The sequence below is a fragment of the Halichoerus grypus genome, chromosome 3, assembly GCF_964656455.1.
Source record: "Halichoerus grypus chromosome 3, mHalGry1.hap1.1, whole genome shotgun sequence".
Classification (NCBI taxonomy): domain Eukaryota; kingdom Metazoa; phylum Chordata; class Mammalia; order Carnivora; family Phocidae; genus Halichoerus; species Halichoerus grypus.
Window position 1 is genome coordinate 125,277,132 of NC_135714.1, and position 19,512 is coordinate 125,296,643.

General features: G+C 39.1%; 1 long non-coding RNA gene across 23 annotated transcripts in view; it reads right to left on the bottom strand.

Moving 5' to 3' along the window:
- Window positions 1–17,541: 17,541 nt before the first annotated feature.
- LOC144381380 (uncharacterized) overlaps window positions 17,542–19,512 on the bottom strand; it is a 340,649-nt gene continuing 338,678 nt past the window's right edge. For all 23 annotated transcript variants that reach the window (XR_013446496.1, XR_013446486.1, XR_013446495.1 and 20 more), the window contains one exon: window positions 17,542–19,481. This is a non-coding gene — a long non-coding RNA (uncharacterized LOC144381380). The remainder of the gene's footprint in view (window positions 19,482–19,512) is intronic.

Below are 19,512 nucleotides of genomic sequence, written 5' to 3' on the forward strand. Positions count from 1 at the left end.
AGCCCCAATGTAGTTAAGCATTAATACTAACATTTATTTGGTACAGATAAAAAGCCCTCACCACATTCTAAAATCTCAAAGAACCCAAGTGAATCTGGACCCAGCAGAACAATTTCTCTGGAATATAATGACTTGCCAGCTTCCCTCAGAATTCACTGAAACTTATTATATGAAACTGAGGCACTACTCCTCTTATCATGAAAGAAGCAATTGTAACAGAAAATATAAATAGCCTACTGGTGAGATGTTCCTGCTCGTGATTCTGTTCGCCTTCCCATCTTCTGCACTGGACAAGTGTAGGCAACAGATGATCTTTAGACTGGGGAGAGGAAGAAAGTATTCCTTTCCACTTCCGAGCACATGCACATTCACACTCAGGCACACTTCCTGAGGAGTAATCAGCCCATTTCTTTCTGGAGAGTTGTCATTCAATCCACACCAATCTATACAAATGTCAAAGGGGAAGATCCTGGAGACTGTTTTCCTGAGGTGGTTAGGTCACTTTTACCATCTTTCCTGGGCTCACAGCCTCGCTCCTGGTGAAAATAAAGCCTCTGTGGCCATTGTTGAGCCCATCTTCTTGGACTTTATTTTAGCTCAGCCCCATCTCCCAGTCCCAGATGATCCCAGTCCCTTAGTCTTTAAAACCAATTCCTCCCAGCCTTCCAAGTGCCTGTCTGTTCCTGTGACCCAGCCTCTACCCAGAGTTATCAGTCATTTTCTCTCACCCTATTTCCCTTGCCTAGACATGATCAGGAGAAATTTTCTAATTTTGAGAACAATGGACAGAGGAGCTGGGGAAGAGGAAGACACCTCCAAAAAGGTCTGGCCTGAAGGTGGAACACCTAAAAAATCAGCCCCCATCTCCCTGCAAAGGTGAATCTTCTGGGCCTCATCATCTGTATTTTTGAGTATCTCCTTCCTGACTGTTTTTGGTGCAGATTTTAGGGAGAATGGGCAGAATACAGAATAGAAAATCAATTATTCCTTCCAAACAATCTATTAAGTTCTCTTTGTTGAAAAACTTTATGTATCAATCTATTAGGATGGTGTCGTGTAACTTGATACCAACTCCATTAGAAAAAAGAGATACCTGATTTAATTTGCCTAGCTGATACGGTAATGTTAAATACCTTATTCAGACTCCTCAGGAACACGAGCAGAGGTCAAAGATAACACTGTGTGTTTCAGACCTGGCACCAAGGCTCCCAAGGGGAGGAGGTGCAAAGTGGGGGCTGAAACCCAGCCCAGTTCCACTTGCCTGCCTTGGGCCCTAGACAGGGCTGCAATCCTTGGAGGGAGGAGGACTCTTTTGTTTTGTTTTGTTTTGTTTTACAATTTCTTTCTCTTTTTCTAGTGCCTGAGCCTGGGAAATTACTTTTCTTCTTTTTCTTTTTTCTCTAAGGGAAAAACTAAGTTTGATCATTTAACAAGTGTACTGTGGATGGAAGGTGCAAGATGAGTAATTTAGTTCAGATATTAAGAGTAATGGGGCTTCGGGCACCTGGGTGGCTCAGTTGGTTAAGCAACTGCCTTCGGCTCAGGTCATGATCCTGGAGTCCCGGGATCGAGTCCCACATCGGGCTCCCTGCTCAGTGGGGAGTCTGCTTCTCCCTCTGATCCTCCCCCTCTCATGCTCTCTGTCCCCCATTCTCTCTCAGATAAATAAATTAAAAAATCTTTAAAAAAAAAAAAAAAAAGAGTAATGGGGCTGAGTGAAATCAACAGCAAGTTTTTTTATAAAGTCCCTCATCACCTCAATAGTAATAAACACGGAATGGATGCTCACTGTGCATCAGGTACAGCACCGAGAACTTTATTATGTCCTATGTTGTAATATACCTCCAACAACTTACTGAAACAGCGGCCACTGTTATTTCCTCTTTTAGAGGTGAGATCATCCCATCCCTGCATTTTACTCCCAAGGTTTTTTGTCCAATCTCAGAAGAGATTATATTTGTTCATTTTTAAGACTAACACTGTAAGAAATAATATCCTGCTTGCATGAAATGGTGGCACCACAATGAAGATCAAAAAGTCATCATTTATTTTATGATGAGTTGCTCCTTCATGTTTTTAGTAAGTGTCCCATCTTTACCTTGCCGTTTTATGCTTTTCTGGGTGACAACTAAAGTGCACTACATGTGTGTATTTTAGGTGCCATGAGTGTGTATCTATCTAAACATAAAACACACATGACATTCTCAGAATAGAGATGATTCCAGATCAGTTGTCCATTATTACCATTTTCCTTTCAATCCAAATTCCTTCTTCTAGTTCTATGCTGAGAAGTGTGGTACTTAAAAGGGATTTTATCTATCAAGTATTTATTATATTTATCTTTTCATTTCAAGCCTTCTATTTTAAAATAAGTATCCTCATGTCTTTTTTTCTTGTCCTTTTCAGGGTTCTGATGATTAATTTTATGTGTCAACTTGATTAGGCCACAGTACCCAGATATGTAGTCAAATAGCAGTCAAGCTATTTCTGTGAAGGTATTTTTTTTCAGATAAGAGTAATGTTTAAATCGGTAAACTCTGAGTAAAGCAGATAAATGAAAAGACCGAAGTCCTTGGAGGAAGAAGGAATTCTGCCTCCAGTCTGCCTTAGGACTTGACTGCACCATCAACTCTTTCCTGGGTCTCCAGCCTGTTGGCCTGACCTGGGGGATTCAGACTTGCAGCTCCCACAATTGTAGGAGCCAAGAAATTGCCTTAAAATAAGTCTAGATATCCCTCGGTCTCTCTGTCTTTCTCTCTCTGTCTACACACACAAACACATACACACGCACACATGCACACACATCCTAGGTGTTCTGTTTCTCTGGAGAACCATGACTGATACACAGGTTTTCAATTCTGACCGGCACATAGGCTGTCATGTTATTGCTTACCTTGTTTTCATTAAGAAGACCACTAAATTCCAGTGGAGGCCATGTCCACATTTCTTATAAGTTGTGTGAATATAAGCATCTCTTATTAATTGCTGTTGATTAGCCAAAAGGCAAATATTTAATTAAACTTTGAGAGATAATAAAATTGCACATGAATTATCTATCTAAGAGCACCTAGGTCCGTACATTTCATTAAGATGATTTAACTAATAATCATGTCTCTTATACCCAGTCTTTGTTTGAGCAGGTTGATTCTTTTCTGGTTGCTTTGTCTCGCTTTTTTTTTTTTCTTTCTGATGTTCCCTAGAGAGACAGTGTTGTTTTTTTCCTAAAGTCATGTTTGTTGATTTGTATTTACTTTGCTTCGTATCTAAGTCCCATTAGAAGCTCTGCTGATCACATCACAGATGAACACTTTTGTTTATTATACTTGAAATTGTACACTCAAGAGAAAACATTGACCGGACTGAATGACAATGAATCCTCAGAAGAGGAAAGATTTAGTTGACAGATAAAGCAAAACTCAGTTTTCCATTGGTTTTCTTACATGCTTCTATTTCTTAGGGTTTTCCTGGGCACATAAGAAATCCACAGGACAGGGGGGTTACTCTGGTATTGGTTGAGTGGGTTTTAAAAGTTTACGTCAAGGACAGACACAGACTTTTATTTGGTTATTTAAAGAAGCAGTAAAAATCCAAACATCTCCTGTGCGCCTGCCCAGGACTGAAAAGAAGCAGCTTCCAGGTCTTCAATACAGGGCGTGGCTGATTGTTCCTGAAAAGACCAGACAGGAGGTTTACGGGGTGGGTGATTGCATAGGCTGAGTCACCCACCATGGGGGCCAAACCTTGTGAAAAAGAAAACTAAGGACACTTCCACTTAAAAAGCTGCTGAAATTATGTCTTTCTGTCTCTCTCTTTTTTTTAAATAATTAACTGTCCTTTGTTTTATGACAGTGAGAGTTAATAGTAGGCTATACGTGTGATTTTAATGGTCTCGCTTTGTAATGAAAAGTTTGAAGCTCTATGTTGGATCTACTCAGTCTTTTAAAAACTATTTCACAATTTTCTCTCATAAAATCCAAATGCCTGGGAAATGCTGGCCTACATACAAGTGTCTTGCTTCTGTTTGATATTATTAGTTACTCCTCTGATGTTGCAAGAGTGTATTTCTGTGCAAAGAGGGAATGCATGATTGTTGTCATCTCTATGGTGCAGGGCGCTGCTCTCTATGACCAGACGGCACTACCGGAGTGCTTGACCCGAAGTTGTTAAAGATGTTCTCCTTTAATGAAACAGAGCTGGAACAACTCAGGAAACTGCACACACATTTCCCTGGCACCCAGTTGCTTCTCATCTAAATGAGACTGCTAGAAAAACCAAGACTATGCACTACAGATTGGCTGAAAGAGTTGTTTACACAACAAGGGCCAGCCTCTGGGGCTCTGCAAAGTGAGGAGAATTAAACCATTAACTGGGCTGAAAAATACCCTGGTAAGGCTCTGAGGTATTACTCTGAATAAGTGCAGGCATAACCCACTTTGTTCACTGGAGCAAAGAGTTACTTTGTATTGTGTTTCTCTAATTATGAATGCTGCTCCAATTATATTAATAATCAAGAAGCCTTCTTATATAAAGATAGCACAGACATATTTAAAATTATTTTGTGCACAGAATTCAAAGGATTATTAGAATAATGCTCAGGAAAAAAAGACCACCTAAAATTTTTCTAGTTACACAGCTACTGATTTTATTAAAAAAATCATTCACCACAATCAAGTGGAATTTATTCCTGGGTTGCAAGGGTGGTTCAATATTGGCAAATCAATCAGAGTGATACACCATATTAATAAAAGAAAGGATAAGAACCATATGATCATTTCAATAGATGCAGAAAAAGTATTTGACAAAGTACAATATCCATTCATGATAAAAACTCTCAGCAAAGTAGATTTTATTTATTTATTTATTTATTTATTTATTTATTTGACAGAGGGAGAGAGAGCACAAGCAGGGGAAGCACCAGAGGGAGAAGGAGAAGCAAGCTCCCCGCTGAGGAGAGAGCCTGATGTGGGGCTCCATCCCAGGACCCTCTGATCATGACCTGAGTTGAAGGCAGATGTTTAACCAACTAAGCCACCCAGGCACTCCAGCAAAGTAGATTTAGAGGTATTTGTCTCTCTCTGACTGACTTATTTTGCTTAGCATAATACTCTCTAGCTCCATCTATGTTCTTGCAAATGTCAAGATTTCATTCTTTTTGATGGATAAGTAATATTCTATCATGTACATATTCTTCTTTATCCATTCATCTGTCGATGGGCACTTGGACTGTTTCCATAATTTGGCTGTTGTAGATAATGCTGCTATAAACATCAGGAAACATGTATCCCTTTGAATTAGTATTTTTGTGTGTTTTGGGTAGATACTAGTAGTGCAACTCCTGGATCATAAGGTAGTTCTATTTTTAACTTTTTGAGGAACCTCCAAATTGTTTTCCAGAGTGGCTACACCAGCTTGCATCCCCAAACAACAGTGCACATCCTCACCAACACCTGTTGTTTCTTGTGTTGTTGATGTTAGCCATTCTAACACATGTGAGGTGACATCTCATTGTAGTTTTCATTTATATTTCCCTGATGATGAGTGATGTTGAGCATTTTTCATTTATCTGTTGTCTTCTTTGGAAAAAATGTTTGTGCATGTCTTCTGCCCATTTTTTAATTGAGTTATTTGTTTTTTGGGGGGAGCTGAGTTTTATAAGTTTGTTATATTTTGGATACTAGCCCTTTATCAGATCTGTCATTTGCAAATATCTTCTTCCATTCCATAGGATGCCTTTTAGTTTTGTTGATTGTTTCCTTCACTGTACAGAAACTTTTTATTTTGGTGAAGTCTCAATATTTTATTCTTGTTTTTGTTTCCCTTACCTCAGGAGGCGTATCTAGAAAGAAGCTACAGCTAATGTCAAAGAGGTTACTGCTGTGTTCTCCTCTATTTTTATGGTTTCAGGTCTCACATTTAGGTCTTTAATCCATTTTGAAATTATTTGTGTGTATGGTGTAGGAAAGTGGTCCAGTTTCATTCTTTTGCATGTTGCTGTCCTGTTTTCCCAACACCATTTGTTGAAGAGACCATCTTTTTCCTACTGCATATTCTCTCCTGCTTTGGGGAAGATTAATAGATGATATAGTTGTGGGTTCAATTCTGGGTTTTCTCTTCTGTTCTATTGATCTATGTTTCTGTTTTTGTGCCAGTACCATACTGTCTTGATCACGACAGCTTTGTAATATAACTTGAAGTCTGGAATTGTGATGCCTCCAGCTCTGCTCTTCTTTATCAAGGTTGCTTTGGCTATTTTGGGTCTTTGGTGGTTCCACACAAATTTTAGGATTGTTTTTTCTAGCTCTGTGAAAAATGCTGTTGGCATTTTGATAGGGATTGCATTAAATGTGTAGATTGCTTTGGGTAGTATAGACATTTTAACAATATTTGTTCTTCTAATCCATGAGCATGGAATGTCTTTCCATTTCTTTGTGTCATCTTCAATTTCTTTTATCAGTATTATATAGTTTTCAGAGTACAAGTCTTTCATCTTTTTGGTTAGGTTTATTCCTAGGTATCTTATTGTTTTTGGTGCAATTGTAAATGAGATTGATTCCTTGATTTCTACTGCTTCATTACTGGTGTATAGAAAAGCAACAGGCTTCTGTACATTGATTTTGTGTCCTGTGACTTTACTGAATTCGTGTTATCAGTTCTAGCAGTTTTTTGGTGGAGTCTTTGGGTTTTCTACGTAGAGTATCATGCCATCTGCAAATAATGAAAGTTTTGCTTCTTCCTTGCCAATCTGGATGCCTTTTATTTCTTTTTGTTGACTGATTGCCCTAGCTATGATTTCCAGTACTATATTAAATAACAGTGGTGAAACTGTACACCCTTGCCTTGTTCCTGACCATAGAGGATAAGCTCTGTTTTTCCCCACTGAGGATGATATTAGCTGTGGGTTTTTCATCTATGGCCTTTATTATGTTGAGGTGTGTTCCCTCTAAACCTACTTTGTTGAAGGTTTTTATCATGAATGGATATTGTACTTTGTCAAATGTTTTTTCTGCATCTATTGAAATGATCACATGGTTCTTATCCTTTCTTTTATTAATGTGGTGTATCACATTGATTGACTTGCCAATATTGAACCACCCTTGCAACCCAGGAATATGTGGAGTTTAAGAAACAAAACAAATGAACAAAGGGAAAGAGAGAGAGAGAGGGAGGGAGGCAAACCAAGAGAAAGACTCTTAACTACAGACAACAAATTGATGGTTACCAGAAGGGAGGTGGGTGGGGGATGGGTGAAATAGGTGATGGGGACTAAGGAAGGCAGCTTGATGAGCACTGGGTGATGTATGGAAGTGCTGAATCACTATACTGTACACCTGAAACTGATATTACACCATATGTTAACTAACTGGAATTGAAATACTAACTTTTTAAAAAGTACTGAAATTTAAAAAAAACCTACCAATTTTATAGGTTTGTTGTTTATATTGACTACTTCAGATTTACTTTACTAATTTACACTATATAATTAAAATGCATAAGATATTATTTTTATTGTCACAAATGTAACATCTTTGTGATTCACTCACTCATTCATTCATTGTTTCATTCATCATTGAATTTCTTTTATGAGTAAGGCATTGTGCTGGGTACTGGAGACACATAATCAAATAAGTGCAATACAGTAATTAATAAAAAGTGGTAAGTTCTATGTCCAGAACAAGCTGGGACAGCTTGGAGCTTATATTCATGGCCAGATTGATAATCCACAAAAGGAAACCAACCCTAACGTTACATCATCCTCTTTCTGTTCTTCTCTGCGTCTGCCTTTAGGCACACACACCTTTTAGTACTAAGATGATAGTTTTCACTCCTTTATTTCCTGCCTCCTCCAAAACATGGTAAGTTTGAAATCCTGAGAAATTCTGTCTGATTTAAAACATGGGGCTTACTAGAGGAATAGTGATTTATTGGCACTGCTGAAACACTATTCATTGATTTAAGATGTGTAGAGAACCTGCTGCTAAATTATCTGGTTCTTGTTTGAAAGGAAACTCAACACAACCACAGTAGTTGCAAATGTACAAACATGGCAACAGTGGCTTAGCTGGAATTTTGGAGTGAAGACTGGGGAGAGCTCAATGCAAGAGCTTGGGCAATACCAACAGTGGGCTGAATGCAGAGGAGCGCTGCTTTAGACACATCCCTAAAATTGCTATTGGGAGAGAGGACCAGAGTAAGCCTGAATGAAACCCGCAACCAGCTGAGAGCCTCTCAAGTTCAATGCAGAGACTTTCATTCCTGTGTGCAGTTATTTAGACTGAAAATGGAAACGTGCAACTGTGAGGCTGATCTCATTCATGCATAATTGAAACACCCAAGGGTAAAATAGCGAGGCACAATGGATGACATCTGATAAAAAGAGAGCAAGGAAAGAGAAGAAGTTCAAAACAAGATACAAGACCCTGGGGACCATAGAGAAGAATACCTGACATAGGCCAAATAATCTCAAATAAAAATATCCAAATTACCAGACAATGCAAATATAAAGACAAATGCATGGAAGAGACATGAGGATTGGGGAGGGAAAATGTTTAGAATATGAAACATTCAAGGGATGAGTCACTGGTGAGTGAGACTCTTATTCTAACAAAATGCAACCATAATATGTGGCATTCTCATATACCTAGGAACTAAACAGATTTACACTAGCACAGGAATCATTGTCTTTAAAGAAGCTATATTCTAAATGACTATATGTTTATACAGAGAGAACTACGGACCATATGGATGCATAAATATTAAATTTTTCTTAACTTCCTGGAAAAGCAGCGGTACACACCGTGTGTACGTGTACATATCTGTACAGAGCTGGCTTCCTATTTATGAAGGATAAATGCCATTTCATTAGAGAGATTTGCAGAAAAGTATTGTGACAAGTATTTTGAAAATAAAAGTCACAAGTAAGTTGTGACCAGTAGTTTAAATGACTGGCTGGGAAACAATGAACAGGTAATGCAGTTGTCTTGCCCATTTTTCCTGCAAACTCACAGACAGTTTATTGAGTACCTATCATGAGCCAGGCACAGTGCTAGATCCTTTGGACTATTCCGTTTAATCCCCACAGAAGTCTCCTGAAAAGGCATTATTGCTCCCATTTTTGGATGAAGATGCTGAGGTTCAGAGAAATTAAGTCACATAATCTTGTCTGAATATCAACCCAAACTCTTCCCACATTCCTCCATTCCCTTAGAGGGATGAGAGGAAAGGCTGAGCAGGGAAGTTCTCACAGTGCAGCCTTTCTAGTGTTGGGCTCGAAATTCTTATTTGCTCACATGATGTACGTTTTCATTAAACAAAGTGAATACCTCAAAAATACAGCTACGTTTATTTCCTTTTGTTAGAAAAAAAGAAGAGCCCTTAAGTTGCTTAATGATTCTGCAGATTCAGCTCTGCCTTTAGGCCCATGTCCTGCTTACATTCTTATCCCTTGCAATGAGAAGAAAACTGAAAGAGGTGTATCCCATACCAATGGGAACATGAGCAAGATGTAGGGAAATGATCCATGCCACATAGCCTATGATTTGACCACATATGTCCTCATTAACTAAGAAAGTAGTAATGAGTCATCCAACTTAAAGACGACTTAAAGTTGTCCAACTTAATAGCTTTCAAAGGCTGTTATATACTCTTATATACCAGACACTGAGAATTCAGAGAACAGGAAGACACAGTTTCTGCCCTCCAGGCACTCAAAATAAAACTGTGTGTAAACATGTACATATATGTACTTATAAACATGTGTAAGGCAAGTGACAAATGCCTCGGGGGACACATGGGCAATACGAATAACAGGTATTGGAGAAGACAAAGGTCATCCAAGGCTTGGGTTCATTCAGCTTCCAACACATGCACCTCGAGTTTGTATCCATATATCAAATGTTGCTACATCTGCTCTTTTCTGATGATTTACGAATGACTTTGTTTTCAAGAATCATGGTCTCAGGGGCTTAGTAGGTTAAACAACTGACTCCTGATTTTGGTTCAGGTCATGATCTCAGGGTCATGGGATCAAGCCCCGTGTTAGGCTCTGTGCTCAGTGCAGAGTCTGCTTGTCCCTCTCCCTCTGCAACCCCCGACTACCCGGCTCACTTTCTCAAATAAATAAACAAAACCTTAAAAAAAAAAGAATCATGGTCTCAGATTCTGGAGGACCTGTTAAGGTACTATAGAAAACTGGTCTAACTCAGTCATAGATGCGGATACTGAGGTTCAAGGGGGCTACGTAACTTACTGAAGATAACATGGACAGCTAATTAAAAATACCTCTGAGAGTAAATATGTTACACTGAAAGTCTTGAAGATAAACCTTTTAGTTGGAAATCAAGGCCAGCTCTAAACCAAATAGAAAACACTGAACTAGAGGAATCAGGCAACCATGGTTCTAGTATGATCAATAGTTTTTGCAGCCTGGAACGTGTTGCTTAACCTCACTGGTGGCCAGCAACCTCATCTGTGGAAGGAGGTATATGGAATTAATGATCTCTGTGGTCATTTCTGGCAACAGGATACCAGGATTTAATGACTCTAAATTCATATTCAGCATCTTTCTCTTTCCAATTCCACAACTCTTCTTCCAACCCTTCACTCTTCTTTTTGAGTGGATTTTCTTTGTAGGTGCCCATGTCCCATGTATTTGCCCTGCAACTGGGAGGGCAAAAATCAGTGTAAGGACCCACCACCTTTCCATTTTGCATGGGCTCTTTAAGCAGACTGGAGCAGGAATGAGACTAGAAATGAAGAGTTTAAACATTCCCCTGTTGCTTCCTTTTCCCTGGCAAACATATCTTACCTGACTTTGCCCAATTCATAATCTATTTGGTTAGGATCTGACATCAAAGCTGCCTGGATATCTAATAATTTTCCTACCCCTTTCCCATCCAAAGTGACCTATGCAAATTAACTTTGGCTTCCTGGGGATGAAGTCCCCACACTGGGCTCTGAATTTGTAGAAGTCGCTCTAATGGTAGAAATTCCAGATCAGGTAGAAAGGAAGCTATTGTAATGTCTTCATCTTATGAAACTTGAATTTTCTCATTCTCAAAAGAAAAATGAAGAATGAACTTTTTGCACAGAATATACAGACCCTGCAACGAAGTAAAACCAAAGCAAGATTCAATGCTCTCCCACCTTCTCTCCACCCAGAGAGAGCATCCTCAACCCAAAAGAAATGAAAGGGTTTTGATTCCACTCTTCTAGACAGAGTGAAAAACAACTCCAGGACCCTGGAGGGATGGAGTAGGTGTGGTTCTAGCAACTTGAAGAACTCCTAGAACTGGGTTTGCTTTGTCTCATCTAGAAAAAATAGTTACCTCACCAGCTGGACCAGAATGTCATGTTCCTTTAGGCACCTTCTGAGAGAGAACCATGAGATACTTTCTTTTATGAAAATGAAATTATTGCTCACATGGTAAGCAGCCAGGCCTTCAGTGGCTGAGCTACCCATGGTCAAGAGTTCTCCCTCACCTCACTCTTGGACTCCTACCAATACAAGGGAGGAGGAGAGGCAAACAAAGATGGATTACTGATTTTTCTCATAAAGAGCTTTGAGCTTTTCACCCAGTGTGGATGACAGCTTCTCTCACTTAAACCAAGTGACCTTTCTGCTTGAGAGATATTGTAAAGGCAAATGGTCTCTATTAAGAATTGGTACATAGCATATCGTGCTTCTCAACTCTGGATAGATATTCATTGATATATGCATCTGTGTACTGTTTCACCTAAGAGTTGTTTTTATTATTATTTTTTTAAATCTGGATGCCCAGGCCCTATCTCAGTAGTATAAATCAAAATATCCAGGGCTGATCCAGGTATCTGTCAACATTCAATTATATGTTCCAAAAGTGTCTTTAGTTGATAGATTTTATATTCATTTGGAGCTATCAAATTTAATATGATTAAGATCAAATGATTAATTATGTGTATGTTTATACTTTTGTTACTGGATTAAATTATCTATACTCCCTTATGATTTTTTTAAATTCCCTGAATAAAAGTTATTCCTTAAGTTAAGCAACCACTAGATGGAAAAGATTGTCCATTGCTTGTCCACTAATGATCATTTGTGGATATTGGCTTTTTAGGCAATTCTAGCCCTAATAAAAATTCTATACAATTTTTAAAAATTGTTAAGTGGATGTCAATTTCTAAAGTAAGGAGATAGCAATGTTGTAAAATAACAGATGCTTGTCCACAGCTTGTGGAGAGTCTACAGTGGTGGAAACACTTGGCCTCTTGTCCCATCCCACCAAAGCCCTTCCGGGCAAACACACCTGGTCTGAGGAGTCTACCCAGGGCCAAGGCAGTCAGACCATCTCTTTTTGGAAATATGCTTCTGGTTAAAATTGTCTAATAAGTCATATCCAAATTTACATATTGAGAGCTCAATCTGCAGTGCGAGAGAGGAAATAGAGGAGATGAAGTGCAGTGAACAAGAAGGGATGGACATTTCTAAGGGCAGCTGAAAAGAGAAGGGGGGAATGGTAGGTTTAAATGGGTGGGTCAGTCAGTTAAGCATCCGACTCTTTGATTTTGGCTCAGGTCATGATCTCAGGGTTGTGGGACTGAGCCCTGCATCAGGCCCCACGCCTAGCGTGGGATTGGGATTCTCTCTCTTCCTGTCCCTCTGCCCCTCCCTGCCACCCCCTAAGAAAAAAGACCGCTCTAGGAGTCCACTGATAAACTCTAAACTCTCTTGGATCTATGGGGAATATTATAAACTATAATTGATCGATATGAAATAATATTACATTGCAAAATGATACCACAATAAGTAATAATGACTTTCAAAATTTAATTTTTTTTAAATAAATAGGATGCTGGAGTAAGATTAAAACCTCATCTCATTTAAATAGACAATAGTCTGCTATAGAAATTCTGTAAATTAATAGAAAAAAATATTCAGGAAAAGAGGAAATTTCCAAAAGTAACGTATAAAATAAAATGATTATACTCTATTTACTTATTCATTGTGAATCAGACTTTATATCTGCTAGCCTTGAGGTTGCTGGGGAGTAGAAATTGCTTGAGTTCTTGATTCAGAAAGAACCAGGGTTGAATCTCACTATATATGTTACTCTGGGTAAGTTGTATAACCTCCCAGAGACTCAGGTAACTATCATAAAATAGTAAATACTCAATAAGTAACTGACTTCAGGTGTGATTGGCTCTCTTCAGTAATTTGATTATCTGCCTGCCTACAATTTCCTTTTTCTTTGCCTTGTGACCCCTAACTCCTAAGTGTACAGCAGATTGTCCTGACCTATTCATCATGTAGACGAGTGACCTATAATCCTCTAACCTGGCATTAATGTGGGCAATGAAAGGGCAAGCATTACTAGAGAGGGACTCTTCCCAAAAGAGAAGAAAGGGCCAGGACTACCAAGAATTTTTTTCCTTCTTTGTAGTAATGTGTGTGTGTGTGTGTGTGTGTGTGCATGTGTGTGTGTGTGCGTGTCTTCAGATAGAGGGGCCAAGTGGATTTTAGGAGTTCCAGAAAGCCCTCTCTATGCACTTCATAGTCTTCTGGAAATCTGGCTTACAGCTGTGGCTCCGGCTACAGCCTAATCTATGTCTTCCACCGGAATTCATAATAATGTAACTTTTTATCGACTCATTTATTTCTCAATTTTATGAAGATTTACTGAACACGTAGTATATGCCAGACACAGTTATAGGCTTGAAAGGTGGAAGATTTAGTGGGGTAAAGGCCCACAGCCCACTATTTTTACATACGGAGTTGCATGAGGTTGAGAGCCTGCATAAAGAACTTGGGGAAGGAGGGAATATACTTGAAAGCTGAGTCTGTTGCTTCAGGTGACCCCCCTCCAGGGATCTGTATTTGAGCCCTGGGCAAAGAGAACTTGAAGCAAGAAGCTAAAGAGAAGCTATTTTTGTGTGACTCCATGAGACTCAGGCATATGGTGCTACATTGGGGTTAATATGTGATCCAGAGTTAGAAATGAAAACATTATCCTCATTACTGGACAGAATGGCCTTAAATCACTGAAGACCCCAATGACCGTGTTCCTAATACTCTCAGGGAGGACCTAGTACTTTTGGTTTGGGTGCCAACATTGTCACGAAGGGCACCAGGAACAATGGTCCTAGTGAGGAGGTTTGCAGATATAATATAAATGAAAAGGGCTTCAGTTGGACAGGAGGACCAGGATGGATGCATTCTAGACTGTAACTAGCTAACTTGTACCCAAGCACATGTAATATGCTCCCTAAGCCTTTAGAAATCATGGATTGAGATTCTGCAAGAAGATGAGACCATGCATGAACACATAGGGTCAAAGCCAGTGAGATTAGAGTCATCACTGTTAATATGATCCCTTATCTGATGAGGCAGTCATGCCTGGAGAACTGTTTACATCTAATTACAGATTCATCTGAATGAACAACATGTTTCCATTAGGAGAGTTCAAAAGAATCTCATCAGTCATTTCACCTATAGTACAATGTAGCTCAGTCACATTGCTTTCCCAAAGTCAAGCAATGACCCAATCTGCTCTCTGTAGGAATGTGAGTTTTCAATAAGAGCAGAAAAGCAGAAAGAAGATTTTTGTCACTACGATTGTTTGTTTGTTTGTTTGTTTTTGCACAGGACATGGGCCAAATCTACCTAAATTAATAAATTACAAAGATCTGCCCAGGCTTAAAGTAGCAAAATGATGTGGTTTTATCTAGGAGAGGAGAAAGTACATGAATAGACAAAGTTTAAAAAATGCCAAAAGGTAGCTAGAAGGGCCTGGACAAACTTTTAAATGTGGACTTGATGAGGGAGATCTTCACAACCTTCCTTGCCCCTTCTCAACTAAGCACACTTTCCTCCTTTCACTTTTCTCAGATGGCCACTTCCTGCCACCCATCCCATGCTCATTATCCCATTAAGCCTGGAGTACCGAAAATACAGCAAATGGTGAAGTAGGAGGGAGACTTGAGTCCTGGAACGTGAGTCTCTGCCCCTCAGTTTTCTTCTATAGATGAATTACAATTGACAAAACCAGCTGGTCCTAGTCTTGTACTGCTTCACAAAGAGTCACTATAATTTACAAAATATATGTCTACTCTTTATAGAGTAAGGAAGCAAAATGCCAACTCGATAGAAATATGTTTCTAAATACACTCCTTTCCGTTATTAACTACTGTTTGCCCTGTACATGCAGGATACATGCAAAGCACTGTATCGTTGGTTTAAAAGGGCAATTTGGCTTCTACTATGTTAATCCAAATGTTTCAATTAGTTTAGTGATTTCATAATTATGTATAATTCAGTTTGCATTTATGTATGAAATGTTTATTTCCATAATTGCAACAAGCACTTAAATTAATTACATTCTATCCTCTTGATTCTATGGGCCAACTGTTGAGTCTTTTCGTTAATACTTTAAAGTCATGCCTTTTTATTTTTGAATTCCTCCCCACCACCCCCGTCTTTGATGTGTTGTTCCTTATCCTTGTTTGGAATTCTCCATAGAATATTCTCAGAATAATCTTGCAGTTTTCTTTTATGACTGAAACTTTGCATTTTAACAGTTGTCTGGAGATAGTTCCTTCCTTGTGAAATATCAGTTTTAATAACAGGAAAAGAAAAATGCCATAAATCTGCACTAACCACATAAAGCTGAAGTCTCTGAGAGACTGATTAACATGGAGACTCTACACAGGGTTTTCAATAATTAGAGGCTGTGCTTGCACGGAGCAACGGCTGCCGTGGCCTTGAAGCCATTTCCCAGGGCAGCCAGCAATTATTACAGCCTGGAGTATGTTTCTTATATTCTATGCCTCTAGCTATTGAAGCTGTTTTTAAATAAAGGTCTCTTAATTTCACAAAAAGTTAACCACCTTGGATGCACAACACTTTTTCACGAATACCTTCGCTACTTAGTTGGGAGAGAGCCCACAGAGGGAAGACAATTAGAAATTCCTAATTTGTTGTTCATCCACCCATAAAAGGTTAAGAATATTCTGGTCTCTGATTACGTGAACCGAGCAGAGGGCAGATCCAGCGTCCCGCAGTGCCCTAGCTAACTGCTTGCCCTATCAGCAAATGCCGCTGAATGTTCTCTTCTGAGCACATGACGGAGTTGGCAGTTTTATTGTGGGTTTGAGTATGTGTGGTTTTTTTCTCTTTTTGTCTCAATGAATTATAGATAGCAAATACAGTATGGAAAGGACTGTCATTTTTCCTTTTGGTACAGTGCTTAGTAAACTATCAGCATGCGGTAAATGCTAAATGTTAAATGCAGTAAATGCTAAATGTGAGCCGTGATGATTTTGGAGAAAAAAATCCGTAGGATAGTTCATCACCTATGACAGCTATGGAGTTCTACTTTTTGACGCATAATTGCTTGTAGGGTCTGGATGTAATAATGCAACATTATAAACAATTATGAATAATGTAGCTCACTACGATGTATTATTATTTTATTTCAATGAGTGCTGATGAAATTTTGACTGCATGATAAAACTCCCAGGAAGATAAGACTTCTGTCTGATGGGCTTGTTATTAAATAAGCAACATACACTATAAACAACAACAAAAAATTAATCTCATCAGTCAGGGTAATTGACTTGGCATTTGTCCTTCACCTACTCTTCCTGTTCTGCCAATTCAACCATTTAATTTGGCCAAATGGGCACATTGAGTCCAGAACAAAAGTCTCTTGAAGCCGGAGTGGGCTAGGGAATGGATCTTACTGAAGAAAGGGAGAGGCAAAGAAAGGAGATGAAAGAAGACTGATAAAGCTAAGCAGACCCAAAGGCTTCCAATCCTTTGGCCGTGCACATGAACAATTCTGATATGAAAGAATCATGACTTGACCTAAAGTTGAGCAAGTTGAATTGATTTGATAAAATATGGTCAGTGCAACTTGCTTCATCTTGTGAATGTGGAAGACATTCAGAAGCATCAATTTTTGGAAATTAAAATAATCCGTCGTGCACTGCATTTCACACATTGACTATTGATGTCATAAGCAAGTTTTAAGAGGACCGATTCCTGACTTTAACTGCATTGTGCGTTTAACCCTAAATGTTGATTTTATTTTGCAATATTTCTTTTTGAAAAACATTGTAGTAATATATGTTTACATGTATATGTCATATAAAACAAGTATCCTCAATGAGCTTGATAACTAATTTTGATGCATATTCCTATAAAGTACACAAAATTCCATTTTGGGTATGCTACATTGATGATTGAATAGCTTCTTTAAGAAATATGGGCTCTTACTGCAGCTTTGTTTGATCTTGGGGAAGTCATTTAACCTCTCTGTGCTTTAATTTCTATGTTTGTAAAATGGGGATAATATTCATTGTTCTGTTTTCTTCTTATAATTGTTAGGAGATTAAGTGCAGTAGTATATGTAAGTGTGTGCTGTGAGCATTCTACAAATGCAAGAAGCCATCATTATAGTCCCACAGAAAACACTTTGCATACACAAAAAGCAGTAAGTCAATATGAATCAAAGAAGGAAAGGGAAGAGAAAATGATACTGATTATAAATGGGTCACAATTTACTGTGTTGGTCTATATTTTTTATTCATTTTTCTCAAGTCCTAATCTTACAGTAAAAGAAACCAATTTTTGAAGTATTTTTGAAGTGAAAGTCTCAGAACCATGGCTCTTAATTCACAAGCTGACCAAAACGACAGCAGTTGCTGGATAAACGTAATCTGCAATTAAAAGTTTTGTCTTTGAGAACAACAGTCTGGGAGTCACCTTGGCCATCACATCCTGCGTAAACATCAAACCTGAGTTATTGAGCAAAGTGGATTACTTACCTACAATTTACCAGCTGTAAAAAATATAACGAAAAATGATTTGGGAATATGACAGGTTCAGTTTATTTCCCAGGATCTATTAAAACTTTGCCTTCACAGATGAACGTGCTCTAGGTAGAACACAAGCTATATATTAAACATCAAAACACTCTAAAATATAATCCCCCTGCATCTCCTTTTTAAAACAAACGTATTATTAAATAGGTAAACATTAAACTAATTGTGAACTTGTGTTTGTTGTTAGTAGATGCAGAAATTTTAAAAGTTCATTAATAGTTACCAAATGGAAGACTCCTAAGGGAAGAGATGGTCCTTATCATTTACTTCACTGAAAAAGCTATTCAGTGTTTATAATTATTAGAGATCAGGTCCAGAAAATATTTTATATTTGATAACATTTTCATGGGCACAAGGTGGCAACAGCGTCATGACGGGGAAAGACTGAGTGGAGATTTGAATAAGACGAGAACAGAATTTAGATGGAAGCCACAATTCAAGTTATTTTTCTACAGTTATATCCAGGGGCACTAGTAATTTGAGGGGGACAAGGCAAACTCTCCTCCACTATTCTGCCAGTTCTTGATTCTAGGTCTGATTAAATGATCTCACATAGTACTGGACACATAATCTTGAACACCATTGGCTGAACCAGTAATTGATCCTGTCCTTCAAAGGCTTCACATCGTACCTGGAAGACCATCTCAAAACCTGGAGTCTGCTACTGTGAGAAGCAGACACCAAGACAGAGCCAACAGGCAGGGATTGTGTTAGGGGAAATGTTTGTGTTAGAAAAAATGGGGTAGAAGTTGGGTTAGACTGGGAGCACATCAGAGGGCCATGCAAGCTTGACCCAGAAGGAAGGAGAGAAGAAAGGTAGTTTGAGTGCTGTGCAATCTAAGCAAGGCCTTTGGAGAGTGCTCAAGTTAAAACTGGCTGACAGAGGATGCCTGTGTCTTTCGGGAATTGGCCTGCTGCAGGATCACTGCCAAGCACATACTGGCTGCAGAAAGCATGCATTTAGCAGAAGTGCACCAGTGGGTTCTAGAATGCAGCAGCTGGGGCCCTTGGTCAAGTGTATGCCCCACAGTTAGAGGTCCACAAGGTACATTCACAGTCTACCCTTCGGCCACATTGATCTACTTCTCCACCGATTCAGAAAGAAGCTCCTCTGTGGTTTCTGTGGCCTTTTCTTCCTGTGGGAGGACTCAGAATAGTTGGGTGAGAGGGGTGAAGTACAGCTCCCACTGCTGCAGTTGGTCTTGGAGCCATAGCTGGGACCTACCCTTCTCCTCCAGTATGCATCTTAATTCCCTTTACACTCAGCTCTTCCCTCAGCAGGTCTTGGTGGTATATCTGCAATGTCTAAATCCTTGAAAAATCATATCCTTTTCACTCTGGGGTTGCTGTAAATGTCCATTCCCAAATTACACTGGGGAACCAGGTGGCATCCAAGTGGACCACCTGACTTTCACATGCATTCTCCTGCCTATGTTGCGTAAAACAGCATTGTCTCCTCTGGCTGATCAGGGTCAATTACTCCTGCCAGTATGGTGACTCCTCTCTTCATCATCTGCTTTCTTGGAAAGACGAGTCCGAGGAATTCTGGTGGTAACCATAACTTGTTGTTCAATGCTGTGTCCTCTTGGGAACCAGGACTTCCAACCCTGAGTAATCCAGAGCTGTAGGAACAGGAAGCACAAAATCACCATT